This window comes from Syzygium oleosum, unplaced genomic scaffold (genome assembly GCF_021117445.2).
Source record: "Syzygium oleosum isolate NSW1041296 unplaced genomic scaffold, Sole_v2.1 Sole_v2.24, whole genome shotgun sequence".
Taxonomy (NCBI): Eukaryota; Viridiplantae; Streptophyta; class Magnoliopsida; order Myrtales; family Myrtaceae; genus Syzygium; species Syzygium oleosum.
In genome coordinates, this window is record NW_026607508.1 from 667,290 (window position 1) to 690,801 (window position 23,512).

The following is a 23,512-nucleotide window of genomic DNA, read 5'->3' on the forward strand; positions in this document are numbered from 1 at the left end:
CATGCCAACCACATATTCAGACCACACCTTAATAAGCTCAATTGCCAATCATCCCAATCAATTCATGCAAGTATCAAACTCATTCCCCAAAGCATCACAAGTTAGCCATATTGCACAATCATCAATCTAACACATTTCAAGTGCCCAATTTCAAGTCATGGACTCCCCTCATTAGTTCACACACCCAGCCTTCAATCCAGCCATAAGTCAGCCCCTACACAAGCTGCTAAATCACCGCAATACACCCGCTAACTCAGCCATGATCAGCCCACGCGCCACAATTCATCCATCACTCTAGCACATTAAACCCCATCTACCATTGCAAGCCCGAGCCCATATGATATGCATTAAACCAACCACGAATAATTAACGCGAATCATCGCCAAGCAAATATTGAATCACACACGAACAATCCATAATCACGGCATAAATTCCAGCATCAATGGCCTCCAATCCAACCACAAAAATCAGCCATAAACCATCGCGATTCAGCCCATACTCCGGCCCATTCACTCGTCCCGAACCAGCCAACAATTTCGTCACCAAACCGCACTAAACGCCCACCAAATCAACCCCAAACAGCCCCTAATCAGTCCCATTTCCACCTCAAACGACCCCTAAGCAAGTCTATTAGCACCCAAAGCCCTAGATAAGGTTTAGGGTCTCGCTTACCTCAACCCGAAGCAAGAAGACGGGGCAAGGGCAGCGGGGACTTGCCGAAACAGCGGCGACAGCGGCGGTCGGCGAGGTTCTCGGCCGCAGCCGGGCAGCAGGGGTGGCAAGGGGCTCCGGCTGAGGCGACAACATCTCGGCGGCAACAGGGGCGAGAAGGGGCTTCACCGGAACAGCAGCAGCTCCGGTGGTAGCTGGCGGTGACGGCAGCAACGGGAATGAACAGAGGAGGGAGGGTAGATGGCCGGAATAGGGGAAGGCGAAACAGTCTAGCTGGGAGGTAAGAAGCAACGAACGGCGGCTCCGAGCTGGGGCGCACGGCGGTCGGACCAGCGGCGGCTGCGCACGGCGGACGGACGGGAAACGGGAACAGGACAGGGGAGGGCGGAACAGGGGATGGGGCGGCAGAGGGAGGTCTCGCCAGAACAGCAGCGGCTCCGGCGGCTGAGGGGGGAAGCTGGGTGGCGGTGGCGGTGGCGGTGGCGAGCCGGCGAGGGCGGCGGTGGCCAGCAGCGACGGCGGCGACCGGTCGGTCGGGTGCGGCAACGGCTGGCGGGCGAAATAGGGGAAGGGAAGCCAGAACAGGGGAAGGGGAAGGAGAGGAGGTCACTGCGGCGATGGCGCGGCCGGCTACGGTGCGGCGAGCTGCGATGCCAAGCGACGGCGGGCGGTGGGCAGCAAGAAGCAGGAAGCAGAAGCTCGGTCTGCACAGGGGGGAGGCAGCAACAACGTGGGCGACTGACGGGTGATCGGCGAGCGGCGGCTCCGGCAGGCGACCGGCGAGTGGCGGCTTCAATAGGCGAGTGGCGAGTGGCGATGCCGAGCAACGACGGCGGGCTCGGCCAGAAGGGAAGCACGGCAGCGGCGGTGAAGGGGAAGGAGAACGATCGGGGCCAAAGAGAGAGAGAGGAGAGAGAGGACATGATGAGAGGGGGGAGAGAAAGGACGGTCAGAATAGAAGGGGGGAAGGGACGTGAGTGAGCGGGAAAAAGAAAGAGAGAGAGAACGAGAAAAGTCAAACAATGAGTGCGATCCAACGGCCATAAATTGATCACGTTGATTGATCTAACGGTCCCAAAAATCCCAGTTCAAATTAAAGAAAAGACCAACAGACACCAAATAAAACACATCACAAGGGAGGTCTATTAGTCCAAATCCGCACCCGGTCCAAATTTTACTTTTCACATATTCTGGGCAATATCGAGGCTGGCCATAATAATATCGACACCGTCCAATTAAATTCGACCCAGAACTCCGAGAAATTCGACACCAAAGTTTGGGCTCTAAATAACGGCCAAATTTGATTGAGTTCGATTCTAGAGAAATCTCTAATTTAAAAATAATAACCCAAGAGTGATCAGTTCTGGGCGAGATTTTATTATAAGTGCACTGACGAAATACACGATTTATAAATCCCAAAAATGGGCCGAAATTCGGAATGTCACAACTCTTCCCCCTTTACAAAAATTTCTTCCTTGAAATTTACAATCCAACCCAACTATTCAAACAAATGGGGGTATTGATGTTGCATCAACTCTTCGCTTTCCCATGTCGCACCTTTGGTTCCTTGATGCTCCCAAATTACTTTGACCATCGAAATCGTCTTGTTCCGCAACATTCGTTCCATTCTATCCTCGATTCTTATTAGCCTTTCCACGTACGACACTCTGTCATCCATGTCTATTTCTTCATAATTCAGCACGTAGGTCGGATCCGATTCATACTTTCTTAACGTGGAATACATTATGCACTTGGGACAAATTTGGCGGTAGCGCGAGACGATAGGCCAAGGTGCCAATTCTCTTTAAGACCTCGAATGGATCCACGTACCTTGGGCTCAACTTCCCTTTCTTACCAAACCGTGACAATCTCCTTATCGACGACACTTTAAGGAAAACGTGGTCCCCCACTTGAAATTCCAAATGCCTACGTCTCCAGTCTACATAATTCTTTTAGCGGCTCTGAGTGGTCTTAAACCTATCCCGTATCACCTTGACCGTTTCAACTGACTGCTGAACCAACTCGGGACCCGTGATGCTCCTCTCACCAACTTCGTCCCAACAAACCGGTGTTCTGCAAGCTCTTCCATATAGCATTTCAAATAGTGTCATTCTGATACTCTGTTGGTAGCTATTGTTGTAGGTAAATTCAACCAAATGCAACTGTTCCTCCCAACTACCTTTAAAATCTACTACACACGCTCGCAGCATATCTTCCAAAGTCTGAATCGTCCTTTCAGACTGGCCATCCTTTTGGGGATGATAGGCCGCGCTAAACTGTAACTTCGTTCCTAATGCCGAATGAAGACTTTTCCAAAAAGCGGCTGTAAATTTAGGATCACGATCTGAAGTGATCGTCACTGGCACTCCGTACAGACGGACTATTTGTCGCACATAAATCTCGACATACCTTTCCAAGGCGAAGTCTTTTCGCTCTGGCAAAAAATGTGCTGACTTTGTCAATCGGTCGACTACTACCCAAATTGAATCATGACTCCTTTGGCCTCTCGGTAATCCCATAACAAAGTCCATCGTGATGTGTTCCCATTTCCATTCGGAAATTTCCAATGGCCGCAACAATCCACCCGGCTTACAATGTTGCGCCTTCACTTGTTGACATGTTAAACACTTAGCCTCGTACTTGGCCACATCCACTTTCATGCCGTTCCACCAATAATGATGTTGCAAGTTCTGATACATCTTCGTGCTATCCGGGTGAATACTGTAATTACTACGGTGAGCTTCTGACAAAATCTCCTCCTTAAGTTCTGCATCACAGGGCACACATAACCGTCCACGGAACTTCAGAATCCCATCCTTGGATACCTGAAAGTCCGATTTCCTTTTTGTGACATCCATACCCAGAATATTCTGAATCTCCTAGTCCGTCGATTGTAAATCCTTAATCTTAGTCTGAATTTCCGATTCCATCCTCAATGCGGCAAGCAGAATCGAGACATGACTCACTTCAAACTTAAACTCCGAATCCCGAACTCCCTTCAATGGAGTCCATTCCTTGACCATCATATGCGCGATGCTCGATTTCTGGCTCAGTGCATCCGCTACTTTATTAGCTTTTCTGGGATGATACAAAATATCACCGTCGTAGTCTTTTAAGAAGCTCCATCCATCGACGTTGCCTTAAAACGTATGCTAATCCTTTAGCGACGCATCACTGTAAATCTCATATCCTCCCGGACCTGACGGGATCGTCAACATTGGCGCGGTCGTCAACTTCTATTTTAATTCTTGGAAGCTCCTTTCGCACTTATCCGTCCATTCAACCTCGTCTCCTTCTTTAATAATCGCGTCAACGGCATTGCTAATGCCGAAAACCTTTCCACGAAGCGTCTATAATAACTTGCTAGACCCAAGAAGCTCCGAATCTCGGTTACTGTTATTGGCCTCGGTCAATTCGTGACGGCTTCAATCTTTGTCGGGTCCATCGCAATTCCTTCCCCGGATATCACATGTCCTAAGAACATCACTCGATGAAGCTAGAATTCGCACTTACTGAACTTAGCATAGAGTGCATGTTCCCTCAAGGTCCGTAGAACCTTTTTCAAATGTACCTCATGCTCGGCGGAACTCTTCGAATACACCAGAATGTCGTTTATGAACACGATCACAAACTGATCCAGAAATTCCTTGAATACCCGATTCATTAAATCCATAAAGGCTACAGGGGCATTTGTCAGTCCAAACGGCATCACCGTGAACTAGTAGTGTCCATACCTCGTCCTAAATACCGACTTCGGCACATCCTCCTTCTTGATCCTCAATTGGTGATAGCCAGTCCTCAAATCGATCTTAGAAAACACTGACGCCCCTTATAACTGATCAAACAGGTCATCTATCCTTGGCAATGGGTACTTATTCTTAATGGTCACTTGATCCAACTGTCTGTAGTCAATGTACAACTTTAACGATCCGTCCTTCTTCCTCACGAATAAAACTGGCTCTCCCCATGGAGATGCATTCGAGCAAATAAAGCCCTTATCCAACAACTCCTGCATTTGAACCATTAATTCTTTTAATTCTGACAACGACATCCTATAGGGTGCTCTCGAGATCGGTTCCATTCCTGGGGCCAACGCAACCACAAACTCCATTTCTCTATTAGGTGGCAATCCCGGCAATTCCTGAGGAAAGACATCGGGAAAATCGCACACCACAGCTCTGTCTTCTAGCCTCGGCTCCTTAACCAACAAGTTAACCATAAGATAGTTATCTCTCAACACCTAAAAAAAACAAGGCTTAATCCAACCAATTTCAATCCAATAGTCTCCCAAAGTAAATCACCCCAGTTCTTTACAAAATCTGAAATTCCCAAGCGATAACTCATTCATCCAAATCTTGTCAAAGGATATCATCAGTAATTTCAAAATACATAAACTGATTGCGTCAATTTACCATGAGCAATTATATGTCTTACATGACCATTCAAATCTAAAATTTCCAAAAATCACTTCTAATACCCTAAATATCCTTACACATCGTATTTAGACCCTTAAGACAAGTCATCTGCTTCTTTCCCAGCCACAACTTATACTTTGCCTTACGCCCGTAGTTAATTCTGATTATTTGATGGAGCAACTCCCGCTTGATGTCCTACTCGCGGTTGCCAAGGTTGTATCGGCAACCTAACTTGATTGGCTAGCTGGACAGCACCAAATTGATTTCCATTCTAGGGCGGCGGCGGCGGTAGTGCATGCGACCTAGCCTGTTTGTTATTGGAGCATTTCCTGAACTGATAGCCCATTCCGTCACATATAAAACATGCTCCGCCCCTATTCGGGCAAGGTCCATTACCATGCCTCCCTCCACACAACCGACATGGGACATTCTGAAAGCGATTCGGCTTCCCGATATTTCGCTGAACGGGAGGGACAAAACGATTATTTCCTGTCCTAGGCCTCGTCCCAAAACGACGGTTGTCCCAAGCCGGGGCCTGCCGCGATCCAGAGGCAGCAGCCCGCTCCACCAAATCTGTCTCAATTGCCTGAGCCTGGTCATATATCTCATGATAACCCCTCAGGTTCAGTGATATCATTTGACTGCGAAGGTCCGGTTTCAACCCATCTCGGAACCTCCTAGCTTTGTCCACTGGGTCCTTTACCATTCTTGGGGCAAACTTGGACAGCCTTGCGAACTCAGCCTCATACTGGTCCACCGACATCTGACCCTAACGAAGTCTCATGAACTCAACTAACTTCTGTTCTCGGGCATTTTCCGAGAAATACTTGGCATTGAAGGTCTCGGTAAATATAGTCCAATTCGGGGCAGTACCAGCGGGGAACACTTGACCTTTGGTGGCTCTCCACTAATCGCTTGCATTTTCCTGAAGTTGGTAAACTGCTAGCGTTACCTTTTCTTCCTCCGTGCACCCCAGCACTTTGAAAGCCTTTTCGAGCTCTTCCACCCATCTTGGTGCAGCCTCAGAATCGCCCCTCCCATCAAACTTCGGGGGTTTCAACCTCAAAAACTGCTCAACTAGCTTGGACATTGGCCTGATCGCATTTACTCGCATTGGACCAGGATTTCCACCAATCACATTATTCCCCTGACCTCCATTATTCCCAATAATCTCGCTGGCAGCTGCAACGGCGACAGTAGTGCTTCTTTCCCCCGTCTGTCTACCCGATAATAATCCTGCTTCCTCAAGCGCCCTCCAGATTTCATCCACCCTGGGATCATCTGCCATTCTAGCTTGCGGGTCCACACGACCTCGACCTCGACTGCTCATCTTACAGGTTCTCACAAATGCTCACCTATTATAATTTCATGTAGGAATTAGAGACCTAGGCCAACTATACCAGTCTAAAGCCCTAGGCAGTGAATCACAACAATAATTCACTAAGTAGGCAGCCAATCACATACAGCAATCAATCTCAGCCAACATGATTCGTGCACTTACCTCAAGTCCAGACGCACCTGCACCTCACATAATATTGCATAAAATCACCTAGCAATCACATCAAACAGTCTGGGGTACGCACGGAACACTAGTCTCCCTAACTAACTACCCCAAAGTCATCGCCCCTTATCACTCCAAGCTTCGACCAACTTAGATCGAGCTGACCTTGCTCTGATACCAAATCAACCGGGATGTCACGTCCCGAGCTCCAACGAGCTCGCGACACCCCTTCGATGGTCGTATTGAATGCGATGTCCCAGTACTCGTCGCCGACGCAAACGAAACAATTAAAGACAAACGCAAGCGGAAGCGGAAATTAAATAACGCAGACAATAAATAATGACAAAGGGATAGCACAAAACAATAATTTCAAATACACAACATCAAAAGGGAATAGTGGTTGGGTAGCCTAGTTCACTATACAATAGAGGGGCATCCAAAGATGAAGCGAAGCATTAGATGCCCAAGGTCACTCCCGGTCTCTGAAAAGCACGTGACGACTATCCGTCACTCATATCCTGAAAATGTTTAACAACAGGAATGAGACAAATCTCAATAAGCAGACCCCTAAACCCTACATAGACCAATGCGTACCTAGACGAGTATCAATATGCAACCCAACTAATGACATATTAGAAATCACATAACGTACTTACCTCGCCTCAATTCCCACGCCAACTCTGCACATTAATCAAGTCACTATAATGCGATAATATTCCAAGAACATCTCACAATCACCCGAGCGCCATACACACATACATTCACCCAATTCAACCAAACACAATACGCATGCGCGTCCATCCAACTTTCTCACGACCCGGGTCAACACCCCACAGGGCAGCCCTCTGATCAATCCGGGCTCTGTCCCGGGTCAACACCCCACAGGACCTTTCATACTTTCTCACGACCCGCGTAAACATGCCTCCGATCAGTCCTCCTATCAATCTGGGCTCTATCCTAGGTCAACACCCCACAGGACCTTTCACACGACCCGGGTCAACACCCCTCAGGTCCTTTCTCACAACCTGGGTCAACACCCCTCAGGTTGGCAGCCCTCCGATCGATCTGGGCTTGTCAAGCACACACGCCACATAATTCAATCAATTCCATGCCAACCACATATTCAAACCACACCTTAATAAGCTCAATTGCCAATCATCCCAATCAATTCATGCAAGTATCAAACTCATTCCCCAAAGCATCACAAGTTAGCCATATTGCACAATCATCAATCTAACACATTTCAAGTGCCCAATTTCAAGTCATGGACTCCCCTCATTAGTTCACACACCCAGCCTTCAATCCAGCCATAAGTCAGCCCCTACACAAGCCTCTAAATCACCGCAATACACCCGCTAACTCAGCCATGATCAGCCCGCGCGCCACAATTCATCCATCACTCTAGCACATTAAACCCCATCTACCATTGCAAGCCCGAGCCCATATGATATGCATTAAACCAACCACAAATAATTAACGCGAATCATCGCCAAGCAAATATTGAATCACACACGAACAATCCATAATCGCGGCATAAATTTCAGCATCAACGGCCTCCAATCCAACCACAAAAATCAGCCATAAACCGTCGCGATTCAGCCCATACTCCGGCCCATTCACTCGCCCCAAACCAGCCAACAATTCCATCACCAAACCGCGCTAAACGCCCACCAAATCAACCCCGAACAGCCCCTAATCAGTCCCATTTCCACCTCAAACGACCCCTAAGCAAGTCTATTAGCACCTAAAGCCCTGGATAAGGTTTAGGGTGTCGCTTACCTCAACCCAAAGCAAGAAGACGTAGCAAGGGCAGCCGGGACTCGCAGGAACAGCGGCGGCCGGCGAGGCTCTCGGCCACAGCAGGGCAGCAAGGACGGCAAGGGGCTCTGGCTGAGGCGACAACAGCTCGACGGTAGCAGGGGCGAGCAGGGGCTTCGCCGGAGCAGCAGCAGCTCTAGCGGTGATGGCGGTGACGAGAATGAACAAAGGAGGGGGGGTAGCTGGCCGGAACAGGGGAGAGCGAAACAGTCGGGCCACGGGGTCAGAAGCAACGGACGGCGGCTCCAAGCTGGGGTGCGCGGCAGCCGGACAAGCGGTGGCGGTGCACGGCGGACGGACGGGCGGCGGTGCACGGCGGACGGACGGGCGGCGGTGCACGGCGGACGGACGGGCAACTGAAACAAGACAGGGGAGGGCGAAACAGGGGATGGGGCGACAGAGGGAGGTCTCGCCAGAACAGCAGCGGTTCCGGCGGCTAAGAGGGGAAGCTGGGTGGCGGCGGGGAGCTGGCGAGGGCGGTAGTGGCCAGCAGCGACGACGGCGACTGGTCGGTCGGGCGCGGCGACGGCTGGCGGGCGAAATAGAGGAAGGGAAGCCAAAACAGGGGAAGGGGAAGGAGAGGAGGTCACGGCGGCGATGCCGCGGCTGGCGGCGATGTGGCGAGCTGTGGTACTGAGCGACGGCGGGCGGTGGGCAGCAAGAAGCAGGAAGGAGAAGCTCGGTCTGAACAAGGGGGAGGCAGCAACGACGTGGGCGACTGGCAGGTGATCGGCGAGCGGCGTCTCCGGCAGGCGACCGGCGACAGGCAGCTTCAACAGGCGACCGGCGAGTGGCGGTGCCGAGCGACGGCGGCGAGCTCGGCCAGAAGGGAAGCAGGGCAGCGGCGGTGAAGAGGAAGGAGAACGATCGGGGCCGAAGAGAGAGAGAAAGGAGAGAGAGGACATGATGGGAGGGGGGAGAGAGAGGACGGTCAGAACAGAAGGGGGGAGGGGACGTGAGTGAGCGGTAAAAAGAGAGAGAGAGAGAGAGAGAGAGAGAGAGAGAGAGAGAGAGAAGTCAAACAATGAGTGCGATCCAACGGCCATAAATTGATCTCGTTGATTGATCTAACGGTCCCAAAAATCCCAATTCAAATTAAAGAAAAGATCAACAGACACCAAATAAAACACATCACAAGGGAGATATATTAGTCAAAATCCGCACTCGGTCCAAATTTTACTTTTCACATATTCCAAGCAATATTGAGGCTAGCCACAATAATATCGACACCGTCCAATTAAATTCGACCCGGAACTCCAAGAAATTCGACACCAAAGTTTGGGTTCTAAATAACGGCCAAATTCGATCGAGTGCGATTCTAGTGAAATCTCTAATTTAAAAATAATAACCCAAGAGTGATCGGTTCCGGGCGAGATTTTATTATAAGCGCACTGACGAAATACACATTTTATAAATCCTAAAAATGGGCCGAAATTCGTAATGTCACAGTTTTCGGATGCCCTGTTTATCATATGTAGTTTTCCGCTAGACTGGGTATTCCTGTCATTTGAGAATTGGGACGTCATGCCCTTGGTCAAGGAAAAAGATGAAGTATAGTATCTTAATAGCCGATAATCCTTTGGTTAGACTCATAAGAAAAATATCTTCTTCCTTAATCCCTATCATGGATTACTAAAGAAATATGGTTCTTGGTTGAGCAATTCTCCAATTTGAGCTCTTCAATTGCAAATATTTCAAGAGATTGATCCGACCATAACCTTTTTCATGCCTCTGATATTATAAGTATGCTTGGAAACTCATTACATACAGAAAAGATGTCCTTGAAATAATTTATCTTCACAATGATAAATCAATTTGGTTCATGTTTCGTCTCTGTTTTATAAAACCCTGCTACATGAATATCATTTCTCTTTGCCTTTTTCCCCTCCTTTTCCATTCATGTGCTATTTATGACATGTGAAATCTATGATTTGTTTAAGTGTTTCATATATATGCTGAATGCTTAAATTTGGTTTTCAGCTCCAAAGCCTCAAAGGTCACGGGTTACTCAGGCTTCACACTAGATCTGCGTGCATTGATTCTTCTTGTTGAATTGTCTCATGCCTTAACACTACTAGGTAAGACCTTTCAACTTATGATTCCTTGCCTTTCTGAACATCATGTACATCATTTTGTAGTGTTATGATGCACCACAGCGCATACTGAATGATTATCAGTTACTTGTGCATATGGTGTGACCTTTCTATATTATCGCCTATTAACAGCGAAATGGTACAGATTGGGGGTCGTGGCAATGTTTCTTGTTTTGGCAATATGATATGATGCTCCTGCTAAGATTCGAGTATAACTGTAGCTATAGATTTCCTGTATGATGGTAGTTAATCACAACGGGGACACTATAAAGGTCTTCAAGATGAAGTTAGACAACATCCTTTCTCTTCATTCCTGATTCTTGCTTTATTTTGATTATATCGTTCATTGTTCTTATTCCTGTTAGTTGATCTCTTCATTTGACTATATCCTAAATCAAACTTGCTATTCAAGGTAGTTCCCATTCGTGAGGTGAACTCATCACAAAATAACTTTTGAGCTATAGATTTGTCACGCCCCGAACCCCGATGGGCTCGCGACACCCCTCCGACGGTTGTAATGAACGCGACATCCCAGGACGCGTCACTGACCCAAACGAAACACCCAAATTAAATCACGAGCGGAAGCAAATTTAAATCAACCCAGACAATAACCAATGACGACGGGATAGCACGTGCATAAATCAAACAGTTGTTTACAACATCCATAAACATAACATTAAATCACATTCTTCAAAAGGGGTAGTAGTTGGGTAGCCTACTTCACTATACAAAAAGGGGACATCCACAAATGGGATGAAAAATCAATATCCAACACCACTCCCGGTCTCCGAATCGCACGTGACGACTGTTCGTCACTCCAAACCTGAAAATGTTTAACAACGGGAGATGAGATAAATCTCAATAAGTAGACAACCTAAACCCCACCTAGGCCAATGCGTACCCAGACGAGTCTAACATGCAATTCACCAGCCAACACAATCAATTTTCACACAACATACTTACCTCGTCTCGAACTACGTGCCAACTCTGCATATTAGTCAATTCACCATAAAGCAATAATAATTCAAGAGCATAACATCACCACTCAAACGCCATAACCACGTATATTCAATCAATTCAATCACACTCAATTCGCATTCGTGGCCGAGCAACTTTCCACGACCCGGGTCAACACCCCACAGGTCAGCCCTCCGATCAAGCTAGGCTCTGTCCCTCACTGGACCTTTCACACTTTCACATGACCCGCGTCAACACGCCTCAATCAGCCCTCCGATCAAGCCAAGCTCCGTCCCTCACTGGACATTTCACACTTTCACACGACCCGCGTCAGCACGCCTCAGGTCAGCCCTCCGATCAAGCCAGGCTCCGTCCCTCACTAGACATTTCACACTTTCACACGACTCGCATCAGCACACCTCAGGTCAGCCCTTCGATCAAGCCGGGCTCCGTCCCTCACTAGACATTTCACACTTTCACACGACCCGCATCAGCACACCTCAGGTCAGCCCTTCGATCAAGCCAGGCTCCGTCCCTCACTGGACATTTCACACTTTCATATGACCCACGTCAACATGCCTCAGGTCAGCCCTCCGATCAATTCGGGCTCCGTCCCTCACTGGACATTTCGCATGCACATACACCACATCACAATTCGCTATTTCTCACACGTATATTCGATCAATTCGATCAATTCAATCACACTCAATTCGCATTCGTGGCCGAGCAACTTTCTACAACCCGGGTCAATACCCCACAGGTCAGCCCTCCGATCAAGCTGAGCTCCGTCCCTCACTGGACCTTTCACACTTTCACACGACCCGCGTTAGTATGCCTCAGGTCAGCCCTCCGATCAAGCCAGGCTCCGTCCCTCATTGGATATTTCACACTTTCACACAACCCGCATCAGCATGCCTTAGGTCAACCCTTCGATCAAGCCGGGCTCCGTCCCTCACTAGACATTTCACACTTTCACACGACCCGCGTCAACACGCCTTAGGTCAGCCCTCTGATCAATCCTGGCTCCGTCCCTCATTGGACATTTCACACTTTTACCCGACCCGCGTTAGTATGCCTCAGGTCAGCCCTCCGATCAAGCCAGGCTCCGTCCCTCATTGGACATTTCACACTTTCACACAACCCGCGTCAGCATGCCTTAGGTCAGCCCTTCGATCAAGCCGGGCTCCGTCCCTCACTAGACATTTCACACTCTCACACGATCCGCGTCAACACGCCTCAGGTCAGCCCTCTGATCAATCTGGGCTCCGTCCCTCACTGGACATTTCGCATGCACATACACCACATCACAATTCACCATTCTCACATGTATATTCGATCAATTCAATCACACTCAATTTGCATTCGTGGCCGACCAACTTTCCACGACCCGGGTCAACACCCCACAGGTCAGCCCTCCGATCAAGCCGGGCTCCGTCCCTCACTGGACCTTTCACACTTTCCCACGACCCGCGTCAACACGCCTCAGATCAGCCCTTCGATCAATCCGGGCTCCGTCCCTCACTGGACATTTCACACTTTCACATGACCCGCGTCCATACGCCTCAGGTCAGCCCTCCGATCAATCCGAGCTCTATCCCTCACTGGACATTTCGCATCCACATACACCACATCATAATTCTAATCACAAACTCATCACACTAGCCCACCAATTCAACACTAAAGTCGGCCCAATCACACGTCAATTTCACCCATAAACGCCACGACAATTCGATCATCACACCTACATAAATTAGCCACTAAACATGCCACATAATCATCACAATTCAATCCACCAATTAATGACATTTATAAATTGGCCCTAACCCAAGTTTAACCACTAAACCGGTACTAATCACACCGTAAATAAGTCTAAAAATACCCATTATACTAAGTAGGGTTTAGCAAGTCACTTACCTAAATTTGGCTCGGAAAAAATCCACACGGGTTCAAAATGGCCCGGGTGAACAGTAACAGGCTCGGCGCGGGCAAGGGCGCGACGAGCGCAGGGCTCGGCCATGGCTCAGCACACGGCCCGGTGACTCGGCGCGGCGCTCGATCCCGGCTGGGTACACAGCCCGGCGCTCGGCCATGGGCAAGGGCACGCTTGGGAACGCTCGAGTATGGCCTAGGCACGCTCGGGCACGGCCTGGGCGAGATGGCCTGGTTGTCCGGCCACAATTGGGCAGCGGCCTAGGTTGCTCGGTCGGCGAGCTGGCTGGCCGGCGGGCTGGCGGGCTGGCTGGCTGGCTGGCTGGCTAGGCGGCACGGCGAGCTATGGTAGCAAAGACGGCGACAGCGACGAGCTCGGCGACGGCGACGCGGCGGCAAGCTGGCTTGACCAGAACAGGGGGGCAATAGCGTCGTCGTCGGGTAGCAGGGACGACGGCGGCGGCGAGCTGGTCCCGGCGAGCTGGCACAATGACGTAGCGGCGACAGTGACAGCGATGGCGATGGCACAGAAGGGGAGGGGGAGGTCAACTGGGGAGGGGGTGGCAAGAGGGGGAGAGCTGGGGTTGAAGGGGCGAACCGACGGCGGTCGGGGCGACACAGTGCAGCGGCTGGTGGTGCGACGGCGCCAGGTGAGCTGGGCGACGACGGCGACGGACGGCGCGGCGGCGGTTGGGCGCGGCAAGCAGCAAGTAGGGAGCAGGAACAGAAGCAGTCGAGGCGGAAGGAAAACTAGCCAAGAAGAAGAAGAGAGGAAGAAGAAGAAGAAAAAGGAAAGAGGAAAAGGAAGAGAGAGAAGGGGGAAGGGCGAGTGGACGTGCGCGCAGGGAGGGAGTGGATGCGCGCGGCAAAGAGGAGAGAGAGAGAGAGAGAGAGAGAGAGAGAGAGAGAAGTCAATCTTTATCCTCGAGTGCGATCCAACGGCCACGATTCGAATCCGAAAACGATCTGACGGCTCACGAAAAACCCTAATTAATAATTTAGGAAGAAGGCTAAAACATAATAACTAAAACACACTACGAGAGAGGTCTACTAGTCCAAATTCGCACCCGGTCAAAATTTCACTTTTCACATATCCCTGGCAATATCGAGGCTGGCCACAATAATATCGACACCGTCCAATTAAATTCTTCCCGAAACTCCGTGAAATTCGACACCAAAGTTCGGGCTCTAAATAATGGCCAAATTCGATCGAGTGCGATTCTAGCGAAATCTCTAATTTAAAAATAATAACTCAAGAGTGATCAGTTCCGGGCGAGATTTTATTATAAACGCACTGACGAAATACTTGTTTTATAAATCCCAAAAATGGGCCGAAATTCGGAATGTCACAAGATTTGTGACTCTTTGTATTCTACATGTAAAGCGCAAATATCGATGACATCATTGGTGCTGATTCTAGTATAATAAGAGACTCTCCTATTTGTGTGTGATGTCAAAAACAGTTCATTATTTTGTATCAAGATGTTGACACATTTCATAATCATAGTGTATATAGACAGCCATTTAAGTATAGAGATCTTTGTGAATGTTATTGACGAATTAGCGTTCTAATTTATGGTAAGAGGATTTAGTTAAACATCTAGCAATCCATGAAGTGTCTTCAACTTATTCAGTGCACTCTAACTAACAATGCATGTGCTGTTTACTGTTTTTCCAATCACAAAATTTCATCAAGGGACTCGAGAAAGGAAGCGTAATGCATGTGTACATCAGTTTTTACCCGGATTTTCATGTGTCAACAGAAGGCGGCAGCTGTGATCAAAGTCCATTTCATGCTTTAGCCTGTTTATGAGATGGTTGAGACAATTTTTGGCATAACCTTGTGTAGGCATCAAAACTTTTCTGATGCTGAGCTTTTTGTCATCACATAAATTCTGTAATCTAGCTTGATTTTTTTGAGTTTTCCAAACTTTGAGGTTATTCCAGGCGTGCTATTGAAATGTTCGAACTTCATATTTCTGGACTATATCATGTGCTATTCCTAAGTATGATAAAAGAAGTAAATGATTTACATGTGATTCGCATGGAGTTTCAGGCAAAGAATTGCGTTGACTGGATTTAAGCTTCCTGGTTATACCAAATATGTCCTCCGTACTTTAATTTATAGTAATGTAGAGTGAACTAGTGTCATGATCATCATTGACTTTGCCTAGCATGCTGTTGTAAATATCAGTGATTTGGTCGGTCACGTGGTGACCATGATTGGTTGAGATAGTCACATTGTGGCTTTAAAAGTAAGTAAAAATCTCAATGTTTTGCACGATTAAGTGTGCTTTCATTATTGTTCAATCCTAAACGAGAGACCTCTTTTCTACCGGTATTAAAAAGTCGAAATTTTGAGTTTTCTTTAAGCTAGTAATGATTATGCTATAGCCAAATATAGTAAAACATTATAAAGGATCAAACCATTTGCCTGAAAGACCATAAATTAAAACGAATGGGAAGATTGTAATTTGGACCTTAAGATGTTAGAAGTTTTTATGGATGTGGGCAAAAATTAATCGCTTAATATTTTAGTACGTCAAAAATAGGTGCCTATAGAGGTTATAAAATATATATGAGAATGCTAAATTGCTCAAATATGATTGTATGATCATATAACATCGGGTTTAAGACATTTCATTATAGTAATAATGTGGTTGGTTAGTCAGTGCACATCAGTATTTCAGTGGTCACCTGTAATAGATGGGTCTATTAGAATATGCTAAATAAATAGGGTAGAGTCTCCTTTCCTTTCCTAATTCCATAAATTTACAAGTTATCTATTGCCGTTCAAGCGCGGAGAAGGAGAGGAAGACTTAGTCTCGGATTCGTACGGCTTCATCTGTATTGATGGTTCAATAAATCAGGTACGTGATTTCCATTCAAGGCTAGGTATTCTAAATTCCATATATGAGTTTTAGATCGTTGAGTTTCTTATATGTGATATCAGTGCAAATGCATATTGATTCAAAATCTAATTAATGCATAATCTTGATGCAATTACATGAATAGTTCCTAGATCGTTGAGTTTCTTATAATTCTTAGCTGATATCATTCATCGACAAAGAATAATACGCACATTCCTGGTAAGCTTATGTAGATTTCAAAATCCTTTGTTAGCTAAATTTGACCGTTCATCTATTTAACCTACAATATGTTAGCAAAGTTACCTACATTTATCTAGCCTGTAATGTGTTTTATCCAGCTGCTTCTATATTAATTTTAAGTGTCTTTATCAACTCTTCGCTGTTAAGTTACCATCTAATTTTAGTTTTATCAACTCTTATTTGATTGATAGACAAAAATTTATGTAATTCTTCTACAGTCACCACATGTTTTAACAATTTACCAATATCTATTTGTGAATGTCATCGGCATATTCAAGTTAGTAGCATTTACAAAAAAATTGACTACTCTTATTTGAGTCCACTTATTAATCTTTGTTTGCTTGTAATTTCAATTCGTTGAGAAGCTCCCCAACGAAATGTGGATAAATCAATGGAATAGTTGGTGTTTTAAGATAATTTAATAAAAGTTGGTAAGGGACAAAATGGAATTGGTAATGTCATATAAGAGTTTGCAATTGAAACTTCACAAATAAATGTTGGTATTTTATTGGAACGTAGTTGGTAATTTCGAAAAAAAAAAGTGGGTAATTTCCATATTTGTAAGCTCTCCCCATCAACGTTGAAACGGTTGATAGTTTCGAAACAACCCATATCAACCCGGTTTGACTAAGGTTGACTTGGGTCAACCCAAAAGTCGATGAATTCCAGCCCATAGACCCGTGGTTGGCCCCCTCTCTCCTTAATTACAAAAAATGTCATTTTTTCTCAATTACCAAAATTTAATTCCATGTCATCAATTCTTGAGAGCATTATTAATCTTGATCATTCATTCTTTGATAATCCTAGCCATTGAGGGTGCCATATCACCTATCCATGTGCATAAACAAGAGCCAATATGATCACTTCTTACTCATTAAGCAAAGAACTTCAATCATAGAATCAGAAGGTGAGTTGTAGGGCTATGATTAACTTCTAATTTGATTTTCTCTCTCCAAAAACTCCCCCAAAAACCATAGGTCCGAATTTTGTGAAAGCTGCAGGTGAAAGAATGACTTGCTAGGGGCGCGAGAGGTTGATGTTTTTGTAGTTGCTTGCAGCACAACCGGCTTGATAGAAAGAACACGGGCACTTTGTTACACGAGGAGCGCAAGAACAGTAGTCTTCCCGCTTGTCATTGTTTTCAACTTGCTTTTCATTTCATGGAATATGTATTACAATCATCGATAAATCAATAGGAGCCAGTTGAAATTGGAAAGTAAATATAAAAACAATTTCGAAGAACATAAAATTGTCATCAATATCAGATTTTTTTTAAAGGTAATCACACTACAATAAATTTTCGCCCGTTTTATTATGTACAAGTACCGCAACTTTTTCTTTTCCAATTGAGTATCTAAACTTTCAAAATATAGCTCAAAGTGGTGACTTGCTTACTCAGCAAAGGATGAGGCACATTGCTATATATAGGAGTGCCAACTCAATTTAAAATGGATTAATTTTTTTTTAATCTTAAAATGGTTCTTATTATTTATTTTTTCCCCTTCCATCCTCTTCCATGCTCAGCCGTCGTCCACACTGTACAATGCCCCATTGCTCCCCCCTGTCAATGCTATGAGGCCATCACTGTGCCGTTGTTGTCGTCCACCGCACAGGGGCTTGCGACCATCTCTCTCCCTATCCCCAAACCTCCGCGACCTCCGCTTGAGGTTGCCGCCTCGAGTCCCGAGGTCTCCCAACCTCAAATCTGAGGTCGCAACCTCAGCTAGCCATAGTTTATAATTTAAGGATTATTAGTAACGCGGGAAAAAAGTCGGTATTATGGTAGGCATAGGTTAGAATTTTTGCTGGTATATTAATCCAAGAAAAAAGAAATTGTAGAGTGTGTTTACGTCAAAAATTGTTGAAGGCGTGTGTCTTCCTCTTGCGTCTCCCTTTCTTAGTGCGACTCTCTCTGCGGTGTGCGTCCTTGACTCGAATCCCTTCGTGGTTCTTCTTCTTCTTCTTCTTCTTCTTCTTCTTTGCTATTCTGATCTCGGCGACCCACCACATGTCTGAGTTTCTTAGGCCCTTTTTATACGATGATTTTGAGTTGATGATGTTTGGGGGTGTTTAGATTTGTGTAATGGGATTGATTCTATGGAGATGGTTAGAATTTGGAGTTATATTCATCTGTAGTGGCTGCTATGATTAGCCCGCCAGGTGTTCGTTAAAATTCCCCACAGAAAATTGAGTTGAATATCTCACCAGATAATCATCTTTTGTGAATGTGTACTAGAGATGACGACAGTATATTAGAGATGATGTAGAGAGGAACTTGAACGAGCGGAGAATTACAGATTCTGTACCTGCACTAGTGTTGCACAGTGTCCTGCTTTATTCCTGGTCTATACTCAATTTGTGGAAGGGCTTGTCAAGCTGTGGACCTCTGCGTCCATGATCAATTTTTGTATTGGTGTGTGACGACATACTGCTAGGTGGGTGCATCAACTGTACTCTATATCAGGCTGTGAATCACATTGAACCGCAATTTTCCCATTTGAGCAGTTTATGCTAGTGTTGTCCAGAAAATTCTGTGGTCTCCTAGTGAACATGCGTGCTCACTCGAGGGCATATGCTCAAAAGAATCCTTTTTTTACCTGGTCATCTATCAAAATACTTTGGTAAGGATAGTCCTCCATACTTTTTTGGAAAATGACTTCCACCTATAAAATTAGGAAGTCATTTTCCTTATTTTTAAGCTTGGTATTTTCTGGTCAACTGAAGTCATTTTTCTTTGACCTGCTTATTTTCCCATACCAAACACTTTGAAAAATGGAAAAAGAAGTTTTCTAGTAAACTATTTTCCTTCAAACAAACAGAGCCTAAGTCAAAATCAAGTTTCGTCTTTCCAAACTACCCTTTGATCATAGCATAATATAGTTGGTCTTTCAGAACCACATACTTCATAAATAATTACCAATTTTCATCTATGCGTGACCACCTAATTATGCACGCGTGCATCCCCTTTAACCTTTTTTTTCTTTTCAGTAAATCCCCGTTAACCCTGGTTAACTATACATCCTAAAATAAATTTCTGTACTTTTTTCTTCTATTTATTCTTTTTCTTTGTTTTTAATTCTTTCTCTCCACCTTCTTTCTTTGATTTCCTGTTATAAGCTCCTTCCTTTCCTTCACCATAGGCCAACTTCACCATCTACACCACCTACAATATCATGACTGCTCATCTTTCATCCGACACCAGCGAGCTTTGATGAGTGGAAGATTGCCATCTGCCAATGGAGGTGACAAACAGAAGAAATTCTTCTTCCTAAAACAGCCTAGCGAATGAAGGTGATGGAGACTGGCAAGTGGAGGCGATGGACTACCACCACCAACCAAAGCCATGGAAATTGATAATGTAGCTTCGGTGGAACGATTCTCTCCTGAGGTTCTGGGTTTTATGCAGCTTGCTATAGATCAGGTAATGCCTGGCACAGCTGAATTGTATTAAGTTGATGTAATACTTGGGCTGAAATGTCAATGATACGTTTGGTGCTATAATTGCGCGGGAATTTGAAGAATGTATAATTGACTTTTCTATGAGAGACATTGAATAAGTGTTTCTTCATAAGTGTTGTCTGTGGATGCTTCATAGTGAATCCATTGGTAATCGACACTACACGCTGCAAAATCAGCAACAATTTCTAGAAGGTATAGCTTTTATTTCTTCGTTTCTGTAGGTGGCGATTTATTGAAAGAAGTAGGTGAAGTCTAGGTTCAAAGGAAAAACAAATGAGGGAGAGTGAAACAAAGGGAAGTAGGGTGTACATGGGTTGGTTCAGCCCCTTTCTCAGGTGAAAAACTGAGCCAATCCGGGTGCTGTAGGTTGGGGGAGAGAGAGAGAGAGAGAGAGAGAGAGAGGGAGGGAGGGAGGGTGCTTTTGAGGTGTCTAGGAAATGTGGATGTGTAGTATGTGCCTATCATAAAGATGTGTAGTGGGTGATAGGTTTGCCAGGACAATTGAATTATGAGAAACTTTGACCGTTGGGATAGGACTCTATCGCCGAGTTTCATTAGGCACTTGAAGAGGCAAAACCATCGAGCAATGAAGAAGGTGCAATTCGGCAAGCCACAGGGTGCTTTTGAGGTGTCTAGGAAATGTGGATGTGTAGTATGTCCCTATCATAAAGATGTACAGTGGGTGATAGGTTTGCCAGGACAATTGAATTATGAGAAACTTTGACCACTAGGATAGGACTCTGTCGCCAAGTTTCATGAGGCGCTTGAAGAGGCAAAACCAGAGGAATGAAGAAGGTGCAATGAGATGGCAAGCCACAGGGAGAGGTTGCTTGACAGTCGAGTCCTTTTGCCACTTGTAGACTTTGGCACCTAGGGAGAATTGAAAACGAAATTTACTTGGAGTGTGAGCATAATATGAACATCGGTTGTGCCCATGGATAACTGGTTAGGTTTTTTCTTTGGCCTTGTGGCCTGTGGATATGTAAAAGAAAAAGAGAAAAACAGAGTTTACATAAGTTATTCAGTAGAACAGAGACAAAATCACAAAAGCTGATTGCCAATTATGATTTCTGAGGGCTACACAACGATTTTATGGATCTCTCTTTCTCGTCATGTGCCATAATATTCATAAAGGAAAATGACCCAGAAGCTAAAACTCAAGGAAGCTTCTTGACTGTTTGAGTGAAACCTCATTAATGGAAAGAAAAGCTTCTGAGGTACCCATGATAGGACACACTAGAATCAACAACATGTAGTTTCTGAAATTTGTTCTTGTTTTAGCTGTACCGTTGTTAGAGCCATATCAGTTTAACCGTTAGGTGGGGTTTGCATCTGTACTACTGGATGAGTATGGGCTGATAATCATTGCTTGGAAGTTAGTGACCAGTATATTATACAGGACCTGCAAGATCTTGATCATATAAGTATGGGACATGCATTTGTTCCATTAGTAACTGTATATTGTTACGGAAATATTACTACTGCTGGCAACGTTATGCTGATTTCCTCTTGAATTTGGCTTTATGCATGCATGCATGCATGAAAGAATTTCTGACTCTTATTCTTATAATTTTTCTCCTAACAAGTAACAAGACCTATTTGCTTTTCTTATATAAGGCAAAGCTTGCATTGGACAGCTTTGAAGTTCCAGTTGGGTAAGATACTGATTATCTGTAACTAGGTGCATTTCATATATGTTACTTCATTTTCTAATTAATATGATCAGTATTTCAGTCTTATTAGTGAATGATTTCAGATTGGACTCTTTGATTGAACAGCTGTGTGATTATTGAGGATGGGAACGGTATTGCGGCAGGAAGAAACCGGACCAACAAGACATGGAATGTACGTTTATCATTGCTTCTCCACCCCCTTCTATAAATTTTGGCCAACTGCACTTTGTTATTGTTCCGAATTAATACCCTCGAATCATCCACTCGTAGTTTATTGTTGATCATTTCGTGTTTCTCTGTTAATATGTATTTATTAGATAATAAAATAATATATCTGATCAAATCTGTTTAAAAGTGGAATTTTCCATGCATTAGTAGGCTGTAAGGGGCTTTATTCCCATTGCTCTTCATAAAATATGGCTACAGCTAACAATAACAATAATCTCGTGTTATTATGCACAATGTTTTACGTTTTTCATTTTCCATTGTGCTCTGTCTGGAACCATATTTTTATCTGCTTTTGTGAAGTTCCTAAAATTGTTCTCTTAGGCTGTATTTAGCTAGACTTTTGGTATACTTAAATGGTCTAAAAATGCATTGTGACCATTGTATTGCCTTTTAAGTTGTAAGAACCTGCTACTTGGGCACAGTTCTTCATACAATGACCATTTACACAACTAGTTTAAGCCTGATTTCTGGTAGGGATCATCTCTTATCTAGGGCCTGTTTAGTAACATTTCTGGTTTTCTAATTTTCTGTTCTTTTGTTCCCCTGAATAGAAAAAGAATAGAAATCCATTTAGTAACGTCAGTTAGTTTTTTTGTTCCCCAGAACAGAAAAGTGTTCAGGGAATGGATTTGGAACAGAAATAAGAAGTAAAAAAAATCTACTTTTCTATTTCTGGAACAAAAAAAAGAAATAATAGAGAAACAAGATCAGCTATTCCTCTTTCAAAAGATATTCACATACTAAACCCTGAAACCCCAAAACTGTGACATTCCGAATTTTGGCCCATTTTTGGGATTTATAAAACGGGTATTTCGTCAGTGCGCTTATAGTAGAAATCTCGCCCGGGAACTGATCACTCCCGGTTATTATTTTTAAATCTTAAGATTTCGCTAGAATCGCACTCGATCGAATTTGGCCGTTATTTAGAGCCCAAACTTTGGTGTCGAATTTCTTGGAAGTTCCGGGACGAAATAAATTGGACGGTGTCAATATTATCGTAGCCAGCGTTGAGATTGTCAGGAATAGTGAGAAAGTGGATTTTTGACCGGGTGCGAATTTGGACTAGTAGACCTCCCTCGTAGTGTGTTTTGGGTTATTTTCTTTTGGCCCTTTTTCCTAAATTATAATTAGGATTTTTGTGGACCGTGGGATAGTTTTCGGGTTCGAATCGTGACCGTTGGATCGCGATCATTGCTTTCTCTCTCTCTCTCTCTCTCTCTCTCTCTCCTTCTGCCGCGCCTGCGCATGTCTGCCCATGCATGCAGACGTCCCCTCTCCCTTCTTTTCCGCTCACGTCTCCTCCTTCTCTCTCCTCTTTTCTTTTCTTTTTCTTTTTCTTTTCTCCCTCTTCCCTTCCTCTTCTTCTTCGTCTCTTCTGCCCCCGACCCTTGCTTCTGCTTCTGCTTCTTCCTCCGCCCGACCGCACCTCGCTGACCGCCTCGCGCCACCGTCGCTCCGACCGAGCTGCGCCGCCGCTCGCCAACTGTCCTGTCGGCCGCCCCCATCGCTTGGTCACTCCCCTCTCTTCCCCGACTCCCGTCCACCTCCGACTCCTCCCCGCCTCCGCGGCCAGCTGCTCGCCGCCTTCGCCTCCGCCCGACGCCGCCCCACCGATCGCCGTCGCCGCCGTCCTCCTCTCGCCGTCGTCGAGCCGCCG

The 23,512-nt window shown here is 45.5% G+C and overlaps 1 pseudogene; it reads left to right on the forward strand.

Moving 5' to 3' along the window:
- Positions 1–10,430, forward strand: part of LOC115661516 (tRNA-specific adenosine deaminase TAD2-like) — a 111,373-nt pseudogene extending 100,943 nt beyond the window's left edge.
- The last annotated feature ends 13,082 nt before the right edge of the window (positions 10,431–23,512 follow it).